At 43.5% G+C, this 22,542-nt stretch overlaps 2 protein-coding genes across 2 annotated transcripts in view; one reads left to right on the top strand and one right to left on the bottom strand.

Moving 5' to 3' along the window:
* The window catches only part of LOC134790963 (tribbles homolog 2-like), a 33,500-nt gene that overhangs the window by 5,797 nt on the left and 5,161 nt on the right, over window positions 1–22,542 (top strand). The window lies entirely within an intron of this gene.
* Window positions 6,102–22,542, bottom strand: part of LOC134791027 (NADH dehydrogenase [ubiquinone] flavoprotein 1, mitochondrial-like) — a 35,789-nt gene continuing 19,348 nt past the window's right edge. The window contains exon 9 of the mRNA XM_063762075.1: window positions 6,102–6,111. The gene's annotated coding sequence lies outside the window, so the exon portion shown is untranslated. The remainder of the gene's footprint in view (window positions 6,112–22,542) is intronic.

Below are 22,542 nucleotides of genomic sequence, written 5' to 3'. Positions count from 1 at the left end.
GTTAAATGCGGTTGACGCAAATAAATCTCAAACCGCCCCCGGTCACCCTCCCACGTTCGGGGCAACAACCAGCCTTTTTGTGTACGCATTAAGTTATCCCGCCGTCCCCGCTGAGACAATTTTCGTTACGCCTCCGCACTCGGGAGCTGACCGTAATGGTTCCTTTGACCTTTGTGTCTCTGCGTCCCTGCTGACATTCGCCGAGCATGCCTTTGACGCGACCGCCAAGCCGCAGACTGCTCGAGTTGTAAAATAGGCTTAGCTCGCGCCAGACGCTACCTCCCGCGAAAATGGCAGATAAAACGAATCCCATCTACATATTTACGCAACAGTAATAATTCAGTCCGCTTTGAGTGGACAGACAGAGAGAAAAGGTAAAATTTAATACGCTTTTGAGCGGCGCGTCATCAAAGCCGGCGTTGTCAAAAGCAGTCCGCGATGCGGAACGGGAAGCACCGCGACCGTGCCTCAAATGTAAAAACTTTTGCTTTACCCTTTATGTAATAGCAGAGCGAGTGCGCCTTGAGAAGCCTTTGCCAAAGTTGCCGCTCAAAGCTGGAATGCTTTACATACATTTGGTTATTAGACACGAGCTCAAAGTCAAAGATAAAAGTTAGATTGAAGGAGCTCGCGGCTCGCACGGTGCGCATACTTGCAAGATAAGATGGAAATGTGTGCGTGCACAAACACAACAGTTATTAGGCAAACGGGACGCAACCTTCGGCCGAAGTCTGCTCGTCTGGCTATTAAAGTATTTAGACAGGATATTGCACATGCGCTTCCAGTTTTGGCATGTGTGATTTCGGAACGGAAACGTTTTTGTTTCTAACGGACCTTCGGCTCTAGGTCAGGTAACCATCCGGCATTATATACTGACCCGGGAATTCCATCATCCCGACAGATGCCTAATCGCTCCCAAAGGAGTCCTTTTTTGTGTGATTATTCAGATGGGCAGCGTGACCGCGCCTTATTATCATAAAGAGCAGCTGCCCTTGTTTAGCCCTAAAAAATCTAATGATTATGCACATGTGGCGGTGACCACTTGAACTATACAGCTGGTGTTTGCAATCGTGAGAATTGTCGTACGGTGGAGAAGGTGCGATATGAGCAAGTGCCCGCCCCGCGACCTCCGTTCTCACGTCTTGCGATATAAAGGCACCCCTGATTATAAATTCGAGCCATCCGGAACGCGGCCGGGACGCCGCGATCAACATCCCGTCCCGTTTCAAAGGTAAACAAGAACATTAATATTGATTTCCAACTCTCTTTGACGCTTTGAAGTGGATTTTCTTAACACTCGCCCGTAGTTTTTCATGTCCTTTGAGATGAAAACGGACTTTTTTTCACCGAGCACCCGAGAGTGCTCCGCGAAGACGGTTCTTTGACATGAAAATGAAGAAGTATTGAACCACCTCCTTTTGAATTACTCCTACAATGTGTACTGAAAGTTTTTAGTGATCGTCCCGATCCTCGGCTAAATAGGATTTGCATTGAAATTGAGTTTTGAGGCGGTAAAGGGACCGAAATGGCATTACTTTGCTAAACTGTCTAAGAGGGTTCCGTCTAGTGGTTCGACCGAGGCATGTGGCCTTTGCCAGAATCTGGGTTAAGTTTCCGTTAGTGCCGTGTCAAAGAAAGCTGTCGGTGTAAACTTAATCGCTGTCGCAAATCGAAACTTGCTTTCACTGAACGCCGCATGTTGCTTTTGTGTCGGTATGGAATGGGAGCTTCATATGAAACTAGAAACTATCAAGAGAAATCTTGAGCGTATCCGGACGCGGGCCTTGGGGAGGAAATCGAGGTCGCAGGGCCGATAACGCAGGTAGCGAGACCTCGGATTATCTCATACGATCCCGCTTATTAAACATGAAACATATAACTAATCTTACACAGGAAGGCTCCTTTGTTAAACCAAACAAGCAATTACCGCGGCTATTCTCGGCGGTGACGTTACTGCGGATTTGACGTAGGAAAGCCGGATGTTTGGCCGTAAACTACATTTGCCGATACGGAATAATGCATCCATAATTTCGGCATGACGGACAGGAAACGATGGAGCGGAAATACATTCATGCAACGCGAGATGGTCTTTGTCCACGTGATCTGTAGAAACAAGACATTTTCTATGCTATTTTTTATTTTACTACGGAATTAGGCGAATCTACACCAGACACGCCGGAGCCCACGTTTAGCCGTAGATACATAAGCCTTTGTAAACACGGCCAGGTAAAATTGTCCTCGGCGTATTGTCGATCCCATCCCGCCCACTCTACGCCAAAATAATAATAGCCTGATGCATCCAGGTAACAAAACAAGACCCTCGTTTTTTGCGTAACGCGTTCAGAAGCCGGATCGAGTTATCGAATGCACTGCAAACAATGATGGTGAGCGTCGTTTGATTACGCAACGCGATATGCCGCACAAACTGCTTGAACTCGTCCGATGATCCTGCTACCTGGAATAAAAGATGTTTATACCCAATAACCGGTTGCACGCGGAAATTCGAGTCGGGACCGAGCGAAATGTGTCGGTATATTCGCACTGTTTTAACGGGACGGTATATTTACGGGCCTGGCACTCGCCGGCGGATGTGCCAAATCGGTTCGCGATAGAAATGCGGCGCGCCAGACGCATGCCAGCCCGGCCACCGGCTGACACCGCATTTCCTTCTAATTTAGAAACCGTCTATATTCAGTCTACGCAGAGTTTTGTAAACACGCATCGTATCGTGCGACGATCGCGGCCCGCGGCGCCTACATCTTTTCAAAACGTTTTGAAACCCAGTTGCCAAAGTCGTGGTGCAAGCAACATTACAACGACGTATTTGCATAATACGGGCGCTCGGTAATCCTGTACGTCTTAGTTTCTCGACAATTGTATAACATCGGCCATCGTGAGAGTTATTGCTCTTGCATAATGAACCTTTGGTTACAAATTTGCAATTTGCTGCGTATAGTTTTCCCAATTGGTCTTTTGGCACAGATCCATGCAGGCGTGTCTCTATAAAAGATAGGGGAATGATTCAGACGGGCGTTTTGGGGCGTTTTCGCGACCTCGTTCGCGGCGTGGTGAGGCCGCCCGAACTGTGCCAATGTCGTCGCTGGCCGCTGCGCCCGCGCCTCATCGATCGAGCGGAACCGATGCCCGAGCCCACAAAAGCACGTTAATCGATAATCGACCAAGTCTAGACTCGTCATTCACCTTGAATCCGGGAAGGTTAACGATTACAATTTTAGATTACAACGCCACAATCACACCTACGCCTCTCCCTCAACCTGAAAATAAATGGAACGTCCGACGCGATTCGTCACTACTATAAATAACGCGTGTTCGCACCTTTTTTGGTGGTTCGAAAACACCGGACGCGACTACCGGACGCCGAGAGAGTCGGGCGAATGTCACCCGTACAGGAAGCGCAAAACGGGCTGCGAGACATTCGACGAAATAAATTGCCGGACATCGGTGTCACCCATACAAAAGCGGATTCGATTGTGAACGGAATCCAAAGCGATAATGGGCTTATGTTTACCTACACCTTGCATCGAACAACACATTTATTGTCATTTAGGAAGGGCGTTCCGGTTTCCTGACTGTTACAATAAAGTATTACAATTTTTTTTCTAACATCCTGGCTCATAGAGTTTCATTCTGTCGCATTATGTAGTGTCAGCACAGCTGAGAATACGCATGACTCGCTATTAAATTGATCTGGTTGCGTAAAACAAAGGTCTGCAGAACCTTGCACAAGAGACGCGGGCGCGGGCGCGCCGCCGACATATCTGCGGATTTGCGTAACGCGCACTTATCCGCCGATATGCCACCCGTATGCGCTAAACCTACTACAAACTTACTGTCGAAACAGGGGGCGTATTTAATTAGAGAAACCGCTAAATTTGAAACTGTAATCATTAAATGAATATGACAGTGTCCATGATGATATACTGCCGCAATTCCATCTTTGTCGACTTTTAAACTCGCTGGCTCGTTCTGACTTGCATTGGCTTAACCAAATAAGGCCGATTACCTTGCCCTATGCAGTTATTGTGTTAAATCTACATTCGAATGCGACGCTCTCGCCTACCGCACAATCTTGGGACTGGTGTCATGTCATGATATCATTCTGTGAGTCATCGCTCGGAGCTGAGGTACGAGTACATTGAGCTCCCCGTGAGGGCAAGCATAAGGCACGTCGCGCAAAAAAGGTTTTACGGCCCGTCGCACGCGACCCTTCGGTGCATTCACTTCGCCCCGCGAGCAAAAAGCTTGCACGTGCCAACAATTAACCCGGGACAAGTCTTGGAGATGCCATAATTGCGCCCTCTTCGTTCCACGTGGTCGCCCAACGAGAACCGACTAAGGAATCACTGACCGCCGACACACGCCACCCATTTTAACACCGTTCCATACCGTTCCATCTCGCCAGCTATCTCGCCTAGCAACAGACTGAAACAGCAAGCCTGGGGATACTTTTTATTTCGTTTTGCACTTCTTGAAACCTGCCGTCGCTTGTGCCGTTTCGGAGCGGCCGGCCGCGAGCGAAGGTCGCTGACCGCCGAAAACCACCCAGCGTAAACAATCCTAACATGAGAACAAAATAAACAACTGTGATGTAACCAAATAAGAGAGAAGGAAACAGTAGCCGAATACCAATCCAATAATCACTGTCCATGACGTTTATAAATAGAATGTTCATGTTCGAGTGTTGAAAGAATACAGGCGTCGATAACAACGCTCTTTTTAAGTTGTGTAGGATTATCTCTCTCTATATTTGTTCTTGGAACTTTGAGCTCATTTAATACACAATTCATCACCGTTAACAACTCACCTAGTCATATACAACTTAAAGTGACTCAAAGAGGACAGTACTCCATACTCGGACATGTGATTCAGCTAAATTTCTAAACGCTAACATATCATATCCAAAGGTGACTTCTGATGAGTCAATACTTTGGAATACTTACACAAGTTATTCGTGTCGTCTGAAAGAGCCATTGCGAACTATTTACATGGTAAACTAATTCAATTTTACTACGTGACTGATTTCGCGTTGAGGTCCAAAATTAATTAAAAACTTCACAGACTTAACAAAGGTTAAACCTATTGTTTTAAAATATTGATGTTACCAAGTCACCTTAACGGCCGTCCGTTGACCTGTCTGGTTCTGAGTAAAGAAACCTCAGACAGAAAGAATTTTTAAGCACTGCGGCTTACCGTCATAATAAGCTACAAAATAACAAAGTAAAAATGAATCAGTGCGACAGGCTGTGATGAATTCCAGAGAATGCGTCAGTGTATCATGACGTCATTGCTATTAGGGAAGCGAAGGGCAATGTCGGAGGGTGCAGGGTGAATCATAGGAAGCGGGGTCACTACCCCCGCATAGACCCTCGATACCTATTTACGGCCGTCTAAATTTATACGGGATAAACTTAAATGTTACCTCCTACACAAAGATGTTCAATGGCGACGTGGCGTATCAAATTTCGATATTAAATGTGCTGATAACCTATCTGGAGGTGCGATAGTAATTTATTTGCAAGACATCTTTTTGAATAAATGGAAAAAACTCGGCGACTTGATTGCGAGCGTACGAAAACAAAAGCAAAACTTGGAATTATACCGCAAAATGAATGAGGCGAGTACTAAAGCACAAACAAACAACGTAAAAATTATGCAGGCAAAAAGTTGGGGTTTCATTTCATTAGCTATACAAATAACATTTTTTAAGTCTCGTGTTAAAGTTTTATGAGTGGACTGGCCAGAGAGCTCCCGTAAATTGGAGGCGTGGGTTTTTTTCCTGTTCTGACGCACGCATTTAATTCTTGTACTTGAAATTTTGCATCCGAAGATCTATATGAAGATATATTTAAGTGCGGTGCCGTGGGCGATTTGCGTACTACATTCCCGATGTATGATCCATTTCGCAAATATAACCGTTCCGCGGGCAAACGGGGGCGTAGTGTAAATATGTATTTGTTCCAGTAAACGTTCTTCATTCACGCCCACAACGTCGCAAAAATCGGACAAGGAGGAACGTATAAAAAGGCCCACGCCAAGCTAACAAAGATATTTATCTTAGAAGGAAAATATAAAAGCAATATCGTCTGGATGGCAACGACGCTTTACTATACAATACAAATAAATTTGTTCCGCTGAACTTTTATTGTGAAGAAGATCTAGTACTCCATTTCGACTAAGAATAGGGCGACCCTATGATTTACATCTGCAGAATTTTCCTATGTAAAACAGCGTATACGACATGTAGTTTAAAAACACATACGTTATTTTGAAGCGTTCGCGATGCATCGAGCATTTACCTCGCCCGGCTGCAAAATAAAATGAAACCGGTCTGACTTGTCCAGAATTACAATTAATCCTAAATCACAATCTCACACATCCAAGGCTTGTATTGTAATGAGCTGACCTGTATTGCAATTCTAATGTGTGTGTAATTCAATAGACAATGGTGATTATGCTTATTAGTGAGTGGACAGCGGTTTCCTGTCTGTCATCGCCTCTTACCACTTCACCTTTGCTTCTACATACCAATATCTCACATAACTAGATACGTGTACACATACGTGTATATTACTCATGCCCATTTGTAATGGTCCATCCCTGTATCATCAATGATTAATGCACAAAAACGCCGTATCTATTTTCCTGTTGAAATTCACTTTTTGTTATCCTCGTGCGGTACTGTTGTCCTAGTATTGAGTTTCTTGGTAACGCTCCGATAAACAGACTAATGTTATTTGTAATTAAGCGCCGTGATGTCACTATTTTCTCGCTTCATAAACAAATGCTTTGTCACTGGACATTGATGACATAGAACAAGTCGAGCGTGCAATATGAAAGATTAAGTAGACACGACCACGAGTGTTTAAATGATTAATGTCTTAATTTGACCAATAATATACTGCTTGTAAAATGCAACAGTGGCACTACTCCAAATATTCGAGCGCCGCTAATTTTAACGCTTTATTATGGCAAGATGCCTTAGCCGGAGGAGTCTGTAATGTGACAGTGACGGATGTTATCCCTGCCGGGGCTACTGACCGTGTACTCCTATATCAAATAAGTCGTAACGCTATCAGCAAACCAGTTTAAATGAAACCTCGAGGTCCGCATCAATCTTAAAGAGAACTAATACTGGTTTCCGAGCCTTCAAATGCGATCGGAACTGCTCTGCCGCGTAGGCGCATCCTAATCTCGCCGAAACGCCGATGACGTAAGCCAGTTCACGGTCGCCGAGAGGAAATGACGCAAGCGCTGCACACAGCGTTACAACACTAGTCGCCAAAACAATTCACGTGACCGCCAAAAGAAACATTCGGCCATTCTGTAAAAAGTATGCCTTCGGGCTTCGTTTTCCGATAGCAAGCAACGTCAGCTTGAAGCGTTACCATGGGCACCTATGGATTCGCGATCGTGCGCGTACCAAGGTTCGTCATCGACATTGACGCGTATTTTAAGCACAATTTAAGACCGCGAGCGATCGGGAGCGCTAAGCGACATTGAAATAAGCGTTGCGAAACGGTACTCTTTTCGTGGTTCTGGCCTCGCGTACGAGATTGAAGAATACGTATAATAAATATGAGAACGTATCCGACCTCCGTTCGCGGTCGCGTTGCGTAAGCGAGCGACAAACAATACAATACCATGCATTGACGTAACGTCAAGTTTGGGCTTGATTGACATTTGACAAATGGTTCTTAATTATGATGAAATTGTTTCTCCGTTTTAATAATATCAATTGGAAAAATCGCTTGTTTTTAAATAATATAAAAAAAGCTGAATATGCTGTTTAAACAGGGGTCGGGCGACATAGCTGGTTGATGATCCCTCGCATGAAGTCATCGATATAATCGCGACAATACACTCACGTCATTAGTAAACTTGAACATTCCACTCTTGTTTTTCCACGGCACAATCGATGTATTTGTACAGATCCGAAGCAATTTGCGCAGTTGTCGCCTGGAGGATTCGCGAAGGTGATGTAATCGTACCATGTTATTAACTAGTAAATACTCAGTACGCCCGCACTCAAACGTTATGAATACATAATAATCAGCGCGAACGAAAGTTCTTCAAGCATAATAGCTCCTTTATTCCAATCTGGACCTAGGCACGTGTCTAACAAAGTCAAATTATGAAGCGCTTGAATGTTTTCCTTAACGTTCTTTTGTTTTAAAAAAACAAAACGTTCGAATTTGTAACAGCAAATTGTTTCAGGGATTCGTGCCTACTCGTCTTAGCTTTTGACGTAGGTTTTCATTATAGGCACCCACGCAACACGTGACTCGTAGCGTTTGCTACGGCGTAGCGCGTAGCTCTGACGTCACGGCTCCGTGACGTGCGTTGGTACGGGGGTTGATATCGATTGTCAAAAAGTAATGAGTTTGTATTGACGTGGGCACCAGGAAAAGTCGATATACCTTTAATTGCGACATTCACGACACTGTACCGATTCTGTAACGTTTAATTCAACAAATTAAGAAGGACACGGCAATCGTTACTTGTCTTACGAGCGAACGTAAACAACATAAAATGCGGAGTCTGACGCAAACTCAAAGAAAATTGTGTTATTTGGCGCCATTCGCTAAACTGTCCGATTGGACATTAGTCAGCCGGTTTCTCATTACCGTATACATCGATTACGCTATATGTATTATATTTCACCAAAGATTATAATTTTATCTGTTCATGAATGTTTAAAAGGCTATCTAAGCGGATACACACAATCTGGCTTAGTCTCCCCTTCAGACTTACAATGTTAGAGAGCATTGCCTTAATCACCTTCACGACACAGGGTGACATTGCTCTGATGAAACTAACGCCCACGCTTGCGATTCGAACTGACGTAAGCCATACCTAGACTTAGTCGTAGTCTTATCACAATTATTTTCCATAAGTTAATTGCTATTAAATGACGTGTGTGATCTGGATTATGCGTCATCGGAATGGTTAGCTTCCGCGATTGATCGATACTAGGAAGTCGATGATTTCCCATCCCTACTAGTTATGTGGTATGTTGTTTAGTACTTAAAAAAGATCCATCTACCACCATTGGAGTTGCAAGCAAAGCCATGGCAATCGCTTAACAGGAGTACGCTTGTTTGCCACCAATTTCGTATAATGTTAACTTACAATGGTACCAGATATCGACTGATAAACTTTATCTCCGGCTTTGTCCTCGATAACTTTTATCGCCAAAACGTACGCGGAAAACGCAACCGGTATCTATTTCGGTGATACTGTTGTATTCCAATTAACATGAGCAAGAATCCGGCACGGCCTCCGCGCGGCCGCGGTTCAATGTCAGTTGCGCAACGCTTCCGCCTCGCGGTGCGCCCGCGCAGCCCCCACCTACCGGCGCAGAGTCGGACGGCACCAGTGACCAACGTTATGCGACAGAGGAATACGTAACAATTGTCCGCAATCGAAGACCATGCGTATTCTGGTTCGCTTGAACATTGGATTCACCCGCGCGTGGTGCGGCATACAATAAAATAACACAAAGCTGTTATTCCCTATTGCTTGTCACTGTCAAACCAGTATCAGATGAGCTTGAAATCTTTAACAACAACACACAATTAAAGATCTTTCGTATGCTACGTTTGAGGCTAATGTAAGCCTTGCGAGTATTCCAGGAACAAAACGATCGTTCCAAATTTGAATTTATTAAACGTCGATTGGTCGGTGGGTGATAAACATAAAAAAACAAAAGATATTCGACGGTTATTTTGAATGTTTGCGGAGATACGCTCAAAAATAAAAGACGACTTTAATTGCTTGGTGTTTTTCAAGTACCTATCTTATTTGTTTTTTTACAACATGATCAAATTTATTCTGATACGACTAATTTTCATGGTATGGTAACCGACAATATTTTTGCCACCAAAGATAAGGCAGTTAGGATTATTTAAATTAATGATAAAATTATAATTGCATAAATGCATTCACTTCACAGGTGTGTATTTTTATAAAATTTCATCATCCTGACGTCAGCGTATACGTGACAGCATACACGCTTATGCTCATGAATCTCATCACGCTTACCTATTCAGACTTTAGACTATTCTTGTGTCAACGGATGACGAATGATGATTCTTAACTCCGATCCGCGTGAAAATCACGTTCTGATGTAAGAAATTCTAGCTATTATAATGCTTTAAATCGCATCATCGTTACATAATCACGTGGTTCATTAACATTGATAAAAAATATATTAATACTATAGCATGATTATGTCTTGAGGATATCTACAAATTTGCATTCTTTAAAAAATTGGTTGCGTGTACACCTTTTGAGCACGCTCTTAATAAATATGCATCTATGTAATTATAGACCATGTATTCTGAGTCAGACAGAAATTTATATAGCCAAGACTATTAAAGCATACATGCGCTTGCATTCGCCGTTTTTATTTTTTATTCTTTTGTCTCGATGTTCGGCCATCTGCTACATTTCTCTCTAGGTCCGTTTCCGGCTCTGCGTCCGCTAACATCCGGTCTTCAAGAACACTTCAACTCCCCTATAAAAAACCCTGGGAACATTCGTGATTCGTAATAGACTCAATTTGTTTATTACCGCTCTAGGATGTAAACCCGGTCATTGGACTTATCTTTATATATGGTACGAGACTCAGTCAACACTTTAAAGGTCACATTTATCTCTTTATCTCTCTAGATAGCGCTAAGGTCGTATGCCGCAACGTGCTATGTTACAATTAACTTCATAATAAGAACGATCTTTGATGTTTCAAAGGTTTTACACAAAAAAGTTCAAGGTGTTCTGTGCATTGTAAAGTTGAGTCGGGTTAATCTTCCAACAATCGACTGAATCTTTTATACCTTGCCAATTCTAAGCGACCCTCTTCACTGGCAGCTTGCACAGATGTTCCAGTAAACAAATACAGCGGCTTTTGTGATGCTCCTACGCATGATTTATCGCTCGCTCTGCGCCGAAACGATGATGCCTCATAGAAATCCAGCCATTGTGCAAATTCCAATTCAAAGACTAAGAAAAACACCTTTCTGGCGACACAATGAATTGCACATGCAATGTCTTGTCTACCTGCACGCACGTGTTCGGCATTCGCATACCATGCAAGCATTAAATCACTTTATTCGGTCCAATCAATCAAACCAAATCAAACTTAACATGTATAAGAACAGGGTCTACTTTTCCTCGTTTATGAATAAACGCAACGTCTGCTAATCTAACATCTCGTAAAAGAACTTTACGGCCAACAATTTCTCCGGTTTATAGCGATGAGTCTATTTTGGGTTCAATATGTTATTTTATATAAAAGGCTCCAGTGTCCTCTCATTGGAGTGGTCGTTACTTGCATACATAATTTACGGGCCGGTTTATTTATAGGCCTATTCGGTTTTGCGGACACATTGTTGCATCCAAGTGCAGCTATATTTTAAGTCGGGACAGCGTCAATTTGGGTTTGGAATATTCCCATTGTTTATACCAAGCGCGGGAGAATGGGATGCTTCCAGCGAAATTTTAACCTCTAGGTCTTTAAAAATTATCCGTAATCGGATAGTGCACTTAAACTGGTGTTGCTCAGCAATGGGAAAAACGCCCCTGAAAACAATGGCCGAAAGGCTGTGTTTAGACACCTGAGAACTCTATCGGGAAGCACACATCCCGACAGTCGACAACGTAAGGTCAACACAGTTTCGATACTATCAGTTGTCCGTGTTTATTCAAATGCTCCTATAACCAGTCTCTAAGTTTGACTTTCGACATCTGCTGCTCACATACGAGGTCAATATTTGCTGTTTTTTTAAGTTCCTTTCTTTATGTCCCTGCCTTTGGGATGTCTTTTGTTTTGGATTAATGCTCTCCTGCTTTATATAACAGAGCGAATTTAATCAATACACTGAAAGGTTTTACTGATCCAAGAAGTATTTACATATTTTTATTGCGTATAAATTCGACTAATTAAAATGTTACGTCTATACTATATATTCGTTCCGAAAACAATGGAAAACTCTTGTGTATTCGAATAAATGCAGGATATTACGCGATCCGGAGTAAATTGGTTTGGCCGTTATTAATTTTGATAACTGGGATTCGATTCGTTTCGCTTTTGTAACAAAGGGAAACCATTGTAATTAATTTACTGTAGTTTCAATACGTAAACAAATGTTTTATTGGACAGAATCACATTTTCACAACGCAGATTGCTTATGAAATTTATTCTCGTTAGTTTAAAAATGGAATAGTGGTATTATTTGAACAAGAGACGGTATGAAAAACAAAATTGACGTGATATTTTTTTCCTGGAGCTTGCGCTCGACCAGCTGTCGTTTCATTGAGATTAGAAACCTTTTTTGGATTTTTACGTAAAACATGTGATAGAAAAAGTGACACGTTGCACATGGCGTTGGCTCTACCTGCCTTTGTTCCGAACACAATGCGTGCACGCATCTGCTGCACCCGACTGTGTAGAGAGTAGACGCCCGCTCCACCTACCCGGCTATCCATCATGTTCATTCAAACCGCCTGACTTTGCAATTTTTGCAACGTTTACTCAACCATTAGAACAGTAATCAAATGTAGACTTAGGTCTATTAAACGCGAGGTCAGCGGTTACATAATGAGGACGAAGGTTGCAGCGCTACATTGCCAAAACGTAGGCAATGCTCATGTTCGCCGTCGATAGCACTCGAGGCTTTCGTTCGATTCCATTCATTCTTTAATTGCGCCCTCCCCACAATGCACGATGACGTATTTATAAAACAAAGCGTCGAATGCTCGATAGAAACAATCGAGTGGTCCGGATGCTGCGTTGTGAAACAAATCGGCCGCACATTACCAAACAGTGTGCTGCCGCTTTTGTAATTTTGTAATACATCTGGATCGTTTTGAAACTCATTAACCTGTTTATATTGCGCGCACTTTAGTTTCAAAAGCCTCTTGAGGACATTTTCATTTCATTATTCCCGGACACAGTCGTGACAAAGGGACGCCTCTAACGATCAAGTTACTTTTGTTTGTCGGACGCCAATTAAACAAAAGATGTCCTAGCGCTCTTTGTTATACATAACTGTTGTAAATTGTCCCGGGGACGAAATACTACTCGAGAATGAATTTAAAATTGTTTCACACGGACAATGCTTTTTCATTCGGACGTTGACAGACTGGACGTCTTCAATGATGAAGATCGCTACTCGTTTGTGAAAAGGTTGTGGAGCATTACAAATGCATCGGAACTGTAGTTAGCTCATAGTAACCGATCGGCGTTTTGGAGCGGAGGCTTGCCGCAATAAATCCTTGATGGAACCTTAACCCACTTGGATGATTACGAGCGCACTCGCCTGCGGCGGACGCGGCGCGCGCCCGCGGCCCGCGCCGCTGACACCGACGCACATTTATTTTTATGTATATCTCTAAAACTCAAAGGGTAGCTAAAGGTCTAGCAGGTGCGACGAATTCCTAAGCTACCCCTCTGAAGTTAATGAATAATTTATGTACACTCGTGGGAGCTGCAACGGCCGTTGCAGGGCGGAGGCGCTCGCGCACCTGCGCGGCGACCTTGCGCAATGGCACATATATGTACTCGTTTACCCACCGACATATATCGGAAACCGCTTGCGAGATACTTTGTTTGCGTTTCGACATTTATTTTGTTCGACGAAACCTTAGCAAAATGCATACTATGCTCGTTTAACTCACGAAGACGCTTTATTAATAACGTGATATGATGATATCGTATCACATGACATCAGATTTAAAACTGATTGACGGCTGCTCGCCAACTGGGTCAACATGCCAATGTTATGACGACCATAAAACCGTTGTTGGCGCGATCTGGCGTTTAATGAGGGAGTTTAAGACGAGTAGTCAGGTGCTGGTGGCTGCGAGGCGTGACGGCAAACTAGGTCAAGTACAGTGCTGTGTCATTCATTGTCGCCCCGCTTGCACCTACTGAACTTGACATATCGCGACTTTTCTGCCAATTTATTGAGGTCACTGCAGAGTGTGCATTAATCTATCAGTTGCACTAGTTCCTCGTTGCATCGCGGGTTACATCAACTGTAATTGCAGTAGTGTGACAACACTAGTTACTTAACTACTGCTGCAAGCTTGATGTAACGTATCGTGCCCATTTAACGTAATTTTCCATCCCGAGAGTACTAAGCTCGAGACGCATTCGCGAAATCCATGGGCCTCTGACATCACCGGGGTCGTCGCCCGGCTCAAAAGCCTCTATGATACAACGCTAATGGCCAGAGTACATTCACCGCATTACAAAAACTACTTCAGTTCCGCACTTTCTTTATTGCATCACGCCGTTTCGCCGCACTCTCCTCCTTCCGTCGGTTGTGCAAGCAGCAGACCCAACGGAATAAATTAAGCAGCTAGTTCCAATTTCAAAATCAAATTCTTTGTCTCATCCGTTGCGTAGCGTTCTAATTGGAAGTTCACTTGTTTCCGTGCTTTCTTCGTTGCGTCACCCTTTGTGCGCTCCCCTCTATGACAGGTGATTTCGCGAGTTCACCGACCTTACAATCACAATTGTGCTTTTATGAAACTGCGAGAAATGTCTGTTCCGCACTTTCCAAGTTACATCATTGCGTGAATTGAGTCTAGAAAAAATGGCCAGTTCAACGACCGGGTTGGGCTTGTTGTTCATTGCTTCGGTATTTCGAGTCGTTGATCCTTTCATGATCTCATCGTACACTAGTTAATAAAAAGTGGAACGTTTAACACATCGCTCTTTTCCCATGACATCATGAGACATTCATCGGTGAAAGGTCTGAGAAAAACGGTACTGAATGAGGAAGTGCTAAGTACCGCTGCATAGCTGTACTATTTGCCCGTAGACTTGTAGTTTCTTACCATTCGTATCTAAACCGTGAGGTTTTACAAGTCTATAAAACGTTTGATGGGGGTTTTAATAGAGTTGTCAAGCTTTAGCTCCCGGTTGGCTTGTAAACGGCGGGGCATTGTCCGACTTTATTTATCCAACACGATCCTCGGAATCATTCGATGCACGTCCACGATTCACACAACAGTGATCGGAATTCCTGACGTGAACTTTCGTTGAACTACGGATTACGGAAAGCAACTATCAGAGCTGGTGACAAGGTAGTACTATAGTAAATGAAAATCGGCTCAAAACAATCCATACACTTAAGCTTAATTTATCTTAAGGATAACTCCATCCAAATAGCGATTATAGCGTGTTAAGAGTAAACTGCACCAGGAAACTACGCATCCTCTGCTCAGTGTTTATTACTTATACCAAAAGCCGTAAGTGTTTGTAAACCTTAAGAAGTATACGGTCTTTAATCACGGTGCAAATCCGTGGTCGGTTCGGTGACTAGGTATTTTCGCGGACTGGTCCGACAGGTCCAATGTATTAGCCTCTTCAGGGTACGTAACGGCACAAACCCGTTCCTCCGAGCGTATTCGCCTTTTATTTGCACCGATAAACTTATTTACAAACTTTGCTATATAAACAACCTTTCACACGTAAAATTTCTCTGGAATATTTTTGTCAAAACCCGATTGAAAATGTAAATAAATGACTCATAGTAGAATTTCCGTAGTATTGTTTACGTTGGGCACACGTTTTGCCGCTTTTGTTATAGTAAAACCATTATGTACTCCGTATAGTAACGCAGTATTAAAATAAATACGCGTGACTGAGCATGTACTACGTCATCCATCGCCGCTCCGACACCTGACCGATAAGCCGTGCAGGAATTTAGCCAGCAGTGCATATCGCACATGTGGGTGTAGTCGCTTAGCTTGTCGAGTTGTGCCAGTATTTGCGTGTCTTATCGCGGCGACTCGATCGCTCTACCTGCCTCCACTACTACGCTACCCAGGAACCCAGGTCGTACCAGTATTATAAAACTATTGTTCCTGATTCGATGGAGTTCTCGATAATGTCCCATGTATTGTGATGTACTTCAGTCGAGCACTTTAGCGGTACTCGGTTTACAAAACAATGTTTTTTTCGCTTGAATTTATTTATAAACAACAAAGCTTCGCGGAGCTATAGAATCGTGATTGTTATTCAGTTTAAGAACTCTCATATTAACATTTTATGACCGCGATTGTGTTATTGTAATAGTTATTTACACTGAGAATATAGTATTATGTATTAATTATTGAAATCGGTAGCGAGTTGACGACGTATAAATAATGAATGCGGGCACCGCGAAATGTCGGCCCGATTTACATCTGAATGTCATCTCCACAATGTGTAACACATTTTCGCAACCACGTACCTTTAATACACACTTAGTAAGTATGAGGCGAAGTATGGAGATTGTGTAACTTGTACAAACATCACCTTACCCACACTACATCATTACAAAATATTTGCTTATCATATCGCACCGGCTCAATAAATAAACAACTGGTGAAAATATTATAAGATTTTTTAATGCCGATAAGATAATGGTGAAATGACGATAAAAATTGCGATAAATACCGATAACGCTTTAACGCCATCTCTCTTACACATTCGTGTGCTTCTTTGTATAATGTAAGTATGTATAATTAATTCCCGTAATACCCGGGAACCTTTACCAAAGATCAAGGCTTTACATAAAGGACAAGGTCTCGATGACGTAGGCTGTACTATGAATAGAACAGTTATAATTCAATTTCACTGAAACATGAAGGAAAATCCTCGGCATTTACTTTATAGCTCGAGATAATAAGCTCTGCTCTTCTTCCATTAAAACTTAACGTGTTTCGGTAGATTGAACTAATTTAATCACATAATTGATACCTAGTATTGCGAATCGGGCAAGATTAATCCTATTTGTAGTCCCACGCGTTTCTGCAACCACGAGTACTGCGTGTTTCGTAAGGCGAAATCGCAACATCGCTTATTTCTCGTTTTCGAAACCATCCTTCGACAGTCATTCCTTAGCCTTTAGTACTTAACTTGGCACAAGTACATTGCGGTTATTGTCTTACGAGTTCGATTTGGTAACTAATGACTTATGAAACGACACAAACCGATCGACGACTGGTTTGGTGATGATACTTGTCTTGATTCAGGTATTGTGTGGTTTCGTTTTATTAGTAAGTAATTGTAGTTATAGCGTCAACGTGTTTTGTTTCACAAGCACACCCATGTCAGCCGCAGTGCAATTACGTGGAGTATTGGTTACGTAGGTCCGTTACGCCATGAACGCTCCGCTAGTCCACACCACACCTACTGGTGTCAGAGACAAACGCTCGCTTATTCTGCTCTTGTGCAAACTACATTATGAAATGGAGCGTAAGGACCCGACGATTTAATACGCGATACGCAGAACGTTTTGCAAATCCGCCGAACGAAACTATTACAAAACGCACAAGGATTTCTTAAGGTTTATACGTTCCGTTGTTCTCGAGAACCTTGTCGCGCTTCGCCGTAAATTTGAATAGGCTGTGAAAATCGAAGACCGAAGCTAGTTGTCCAAACCTTTGCGTCATCCGTGATCGAACACTGTTAACTAACTGTTAGCAATGCGGTGCCACACCGGCTCGAGGCGAGTTCGCAATATTTCTGAGTCGGCTCCCTACATATCGCAAGCTCTTGCGTCGCACGAGCAACAGCTTTATGATTAATCGTTGCTCTAATTTCGATATGTATTGCAACCCCTGCACTGCAAATGCCAAGAGCGTTATGATGGCGTGAGATATAGGGCCGAGCCGATAATAGCGAAGGCCGTGCGAGACGTTCATCTGGTCGTTTCGCACTTCCGACCGGGCATAATAAGGAGGAAGCGATTGCAGAGCGAAACAATCGTCGATTCCGGGCGCGCAGCCGCGGCCTCGGCGGAAACAGCGCCCGCGCGCGGATGTGGATTTACTCTTTTTATTATCGGCCGATCTAGAACGCATCTGTCGGGCGACGCGACTCCAGCTGCCCTTCTACGGTTATCGGCGTCCTGTTCTACAAACAGGCCAGACTGGGCACGCGCACCTGCCGAGCCTTACCAGCCACATACATTGTTTCTCAGACATAGATAATTTCACTTCTTATGCGGTTGCGTGTCATCGTTAGCGTGAAAGTTATCTTCGCGACGGATCGTCACACGATGCCTTTTTCTACCAGTTCATGTAATCGTGATGATTACCCGAGGTGGGAGCTTTTTACCAAACAGTTTCCCAACATGTGGAAAAGTCGGTTGAAAACGTAACATCGGGTTATGAAAGTGAATACGCAAACGTTACTAGCAATCCAGCACGACAGAATTCCTTTTCCACGTTACACGATTGCGCCAAGTATCCCACCATGTGGCGCATGGCGCTGCGGCCGGCGCCAACTTTTTTAGCCAAACATATCTAGCGTGTCCACCCAATGGCCCTGAAAGATCAAGGCTAAAGATCGTTTGTGCCTTTGCACACGTGTTCGACGTGCGGCGAAAGTATGTCGCAAGACGTAAGTTATATCGGGGAAGAGTCAATGAACGGAAATGTTCAGGCGGCAGTGACACGCGTTTATCGGGCTTGCATAATACCGGGGCTTGCTCAATCCCCTCGAACCCGGCTCGCGTTCTGAATGTTCTGCTGCTTCAGGACTCCCGGTGCATCAGTCTGTCGCAAGCCGTGGTTCGCCGATTGCGGGCCGGGTCGTTGAACGCTTTCTACGGCGCTCTTTCCCGGCCGCGCGATTGCAAAACCCCGCTGAGGTCGCGCTTTCTTCGTTCGCGACGGAGAAATTGTTGCGCCACGCCGCCGTACACCGACCTCCCGTTAGAAAGTCGACCGCTCACCGGATTTAACACACGTAACGGTGCGATTGCAACGATTCGACACGGAGATCGATGAGATTCTGGCACATTTCGCGGACGAATTCCGGGCGCTTTCTTCTTACGCAATTGTCGCGTAACAGCGGGTCATCGAACGGTACCCCGTTTCGTAAACGTCGCTCGCTGCACTCGCGCGCAATTGGACGATTGCGTGCGGTAGTGAGTATGACTATTTAGTCGCTTGCGCAACGGGCCGTCCTGGAGTGGCGCCCGTTCCGCAGTCCGCGCGTTGCAACACGGGATTATTTCTGCGGCCGCCGTTGGACCGCCGCCCGGGCTTGCAACACGGCCATATCGCAACGCTCATAATCCACGCCATTGTGACACGAGCACCCGACCCGAACACGGCCACTTAGTCCCCGATAAATGTCGGCGATGTGTCATCCCACGCCGTTCCCATTCGGTGCATTCGATTTAAAACTAAAACTATTTTGCAATCGATGTTCACATTAGTGTTTTCGCAAGCGGCCCAGCGCGGTTTCAAAAGCGTTCGACTTGCGTTATCGCGCCCCGATAAAGCGTGCGCTTGTGCGGTTTTGAGACCTAAATTCAGGATGTCGCTGTCACAGAGGAGATTTCACAAGTTTTGAAGAGTGATGAGACTGATGAGTCACTGAATAAATAAGGGTAAAGTTCCACTGTTTACAAAACCGATGGTTAACAAATGAAGGTATCAAACATAACGCACAAACTTGCACTTTATTCGCGCCGCCTTATGGATCAAAATGTATATCACTACTATAGGATGCCAGGGATGCTCTGCGCGATTACCTAACTAGGTAGTCCAACCTGTGTGATCTTCCAAGAAGTCGATCTTATCATCTGCTTAAATCCTGAATATCGCTGAATTAATCTCTAAAGATTCTCTAACTGGAAGCTGCTGGTCGAATGCCACATCCGGTGCTCTTACGCAAGGTCCATGCATGCCCGTGCGGAGGCTGGGGAAGGTTTCCCAACGCTCCCGGCGCCGTGAGGCAACCGCTTGCGACACCGCGTCCCTACGACTACAATACGAATTACGAAAACCTATGACTAACGGTAGGGCGAGGCACTTATGAAAAGGTTTATATCTGCGGCGTGAATTTTAGTTGCTGAACTTAAGAAATAGATGTCAATTACAATGTATCGTTTACAAACTAATCCCTATATAGTCCCTCCATATATTCCTCAAAATTATGTAATGGATAATGGTATTCTGTCATGGGACAGTACTCTAAGGGTCGGTTGCACCAAACCGTCTGTCACCGTTAAATTAAAACGTTCGCTAAATTTTATTGTATGGGAAGTTTCATACTACACTGCTGATTGACGTTAATCAGTCCGTTAAATGTGGTTGGTGCAACTGGCCCTAAGTATAGGATGAGTTACCGACTACTACTCAGTTTAAGCGTCAAAAAATCACTTACAGACAAGTTTAAATAAAGCATAATTGTGACACATCACGTATTAAACATGAATATTGCAAACCAAGTGTAATTAAATTTAACCTTTTTGCCGCATGTATCATCACTTGCGCAATGTCATGTGTAGATACAGAGCAGGAAATGCACGCGTGCATCTGGGCCGGCCATTGTTGCGAAACTGTCAGGGTTGAGTTGAGCAACGAGTTGCGAAACATCCCGTTAATTGTCCATCTCATATGAGGGAAAGAGAGGACGCTATAAGGCGCGATAGAAAAAACTTAGTCAAAGAGTTTGTCACCAACAAAACAGCAAAAGCATATTTAATAAAAATGCTCTGACGCGCTGACAAGAAATTATTGACAAGGTGACAAGATTTTGGACGCTTCGTCCGCTTACATATTTCTGCTGCTGCTTTAGTTATAGTAGACACAATTAACAGGACATTCGTAAACCTTACTGCGACGGGATAAGAACTACCAATGGTCAATAAGTTACTAATGCACGCGTCAACAATAGATTCTCACGATAGCCATTGTTTTTGACGACACGTGTACTTAATTGTAGATCCATTCATTACAGTTACAGCAATTAATGCATTTCCAAACATTTCTACTTAAACTTCAATTCTCAATTAACTGGAAACATTATTCAAAATTCTATTTTATTCGCATGTTTTAGGTTTGAGATTGCATTGCGACTGATAAGTTACTTAACGCGTTTTAGTTTTGTTTTGACGTAAGCGAATGCCAAGCGTGAACCGTTCTTAAGGTTCAATGGAAACTAAATAATAACAGATAGTTAATGCAATTTGGACAGTGTGAGTCAATTTACAACGTCACGATTGTATTTACATTAGATATTTAGGGGTACCGGAATGTCGTACGATTTATAATATACCTTCAGTAAATTTCCTTTCTAATTTAATATCGATTTGGTGACTCATAATTCTCATAAATACATCAATGCATTTTCTTCATATCTATTTTAAGTCATAGCTCTTGTCCACTGACAGAAATACACACAACATTTGTATTTTTTTCGCATTGATAAAACCTTCAAATTGTGTTGCAAATTTTCATAGCAAACTATTTCCATAATAACTCATCTAAATCAAACTAACTCGAAATGAGCTCGAATTTGACTCGCACAAACGCATGCGTAATGCGAATTGCGTAAAGTGTTGCCAGTTGCGACAGGCGGCCGAGACACGGCGCGCCATGGCCGATCGGAACACGCTCGGAAATCCGGCCAACCTTCCGATGCTTGCAACACTGCCGAATGTCATGTCAATGCCGAAAGGACATTTTTTTTTAATTTATGGTCCTTTGAAAAAAAATATAAATACGCATATTAATTAATTTAATTTAATATGTCTGAGTCTCATGGATGTTATGTTATTAAAAAAAACCGGACAAGTGCGAGTCGGACTCGCCCACCGAGGGTTCCGTACTTTTTAGTATTTGTTATAGCGGCAACAGAAATACGGTTCGTGAGATACAGCCTGGTGACAGACGGACGGACGGGCTATATGTCATAGATTTTTATGATTTATAGCCATACCATGACAAAGTGGCACTTCAGGTCCCATGTCTTTTTTTAAATTCGCAAAAGTAAAAAAAAAAACGAAATTATCGAATCGATAACTAAACGTAAACACGTTGTTAGCGTTGCGAAACGTTACGATATCGATTGCAAACTTCAGCTCCGCTGTAGGGATTTAATTAGGATCAGTTGCGCTTGCGTCGAACCTAAAACGGACACGAGGACGCCCTCCGGCTTCAGACTCCGCTCACTGATGAATTACAAAAAAGGGCTTGCTTGACTCCATCATCGCCACAGAATAATAATAGTACTACCGTACAGAAAGCTCCTACAAAACCGAACTTTGACAGCGATTCAGGGACGAATCATGATATCCCATTCTAACTTATGGCACTATCCCTTTCGGCTATTTAGAGTTGTCACAATGAGGGTTTCCGCGATCGAGATATTCACTAGATGGCAGCACCGTGACGAGAGGTCTTTTTGACAGCTACTGTCAAAATCCACAAATGAAAAAAACATGGTTAAACATGATTGGTGGATTATGAGAGCTAGACCTCTCGCCACGGTGTTGTCATCTAGTGAAAAACTCGATCGCGGAAACCCTCATTCAAGTCACTAACTTATCTGTGGTCGTGCACGCAAAGGAACTTCAAGTTGTGTCAACCCTAATAATTGCTCGGAGCAATGCTGAGCCGAACGGAGCCGAGTTTGCCCGAAGTCAGGAGTCAGGAGTGTCTCCCCACTGTCATCGTGTAAGGCAAAATAAAATATGAAACATGACTTTATAGTCCTTAAAATAGATC

Source organism: Cydia splendana, chromosome 5, assembly GCF_910591565.1.
Source record: "Cydia splendana chromosome 5, ilCydSple1.2, whole genome shotgun sequence".
NCBI classification, from domain to species: Eukaryota; Metazoa; Arthropoda; class Insecta; order Lepidoptera; family Tortricidae; genus Cydia; species Cydia splendana.
This window is presented reverse-complemented; position numbering and strand designations above follow the sequence as displayed.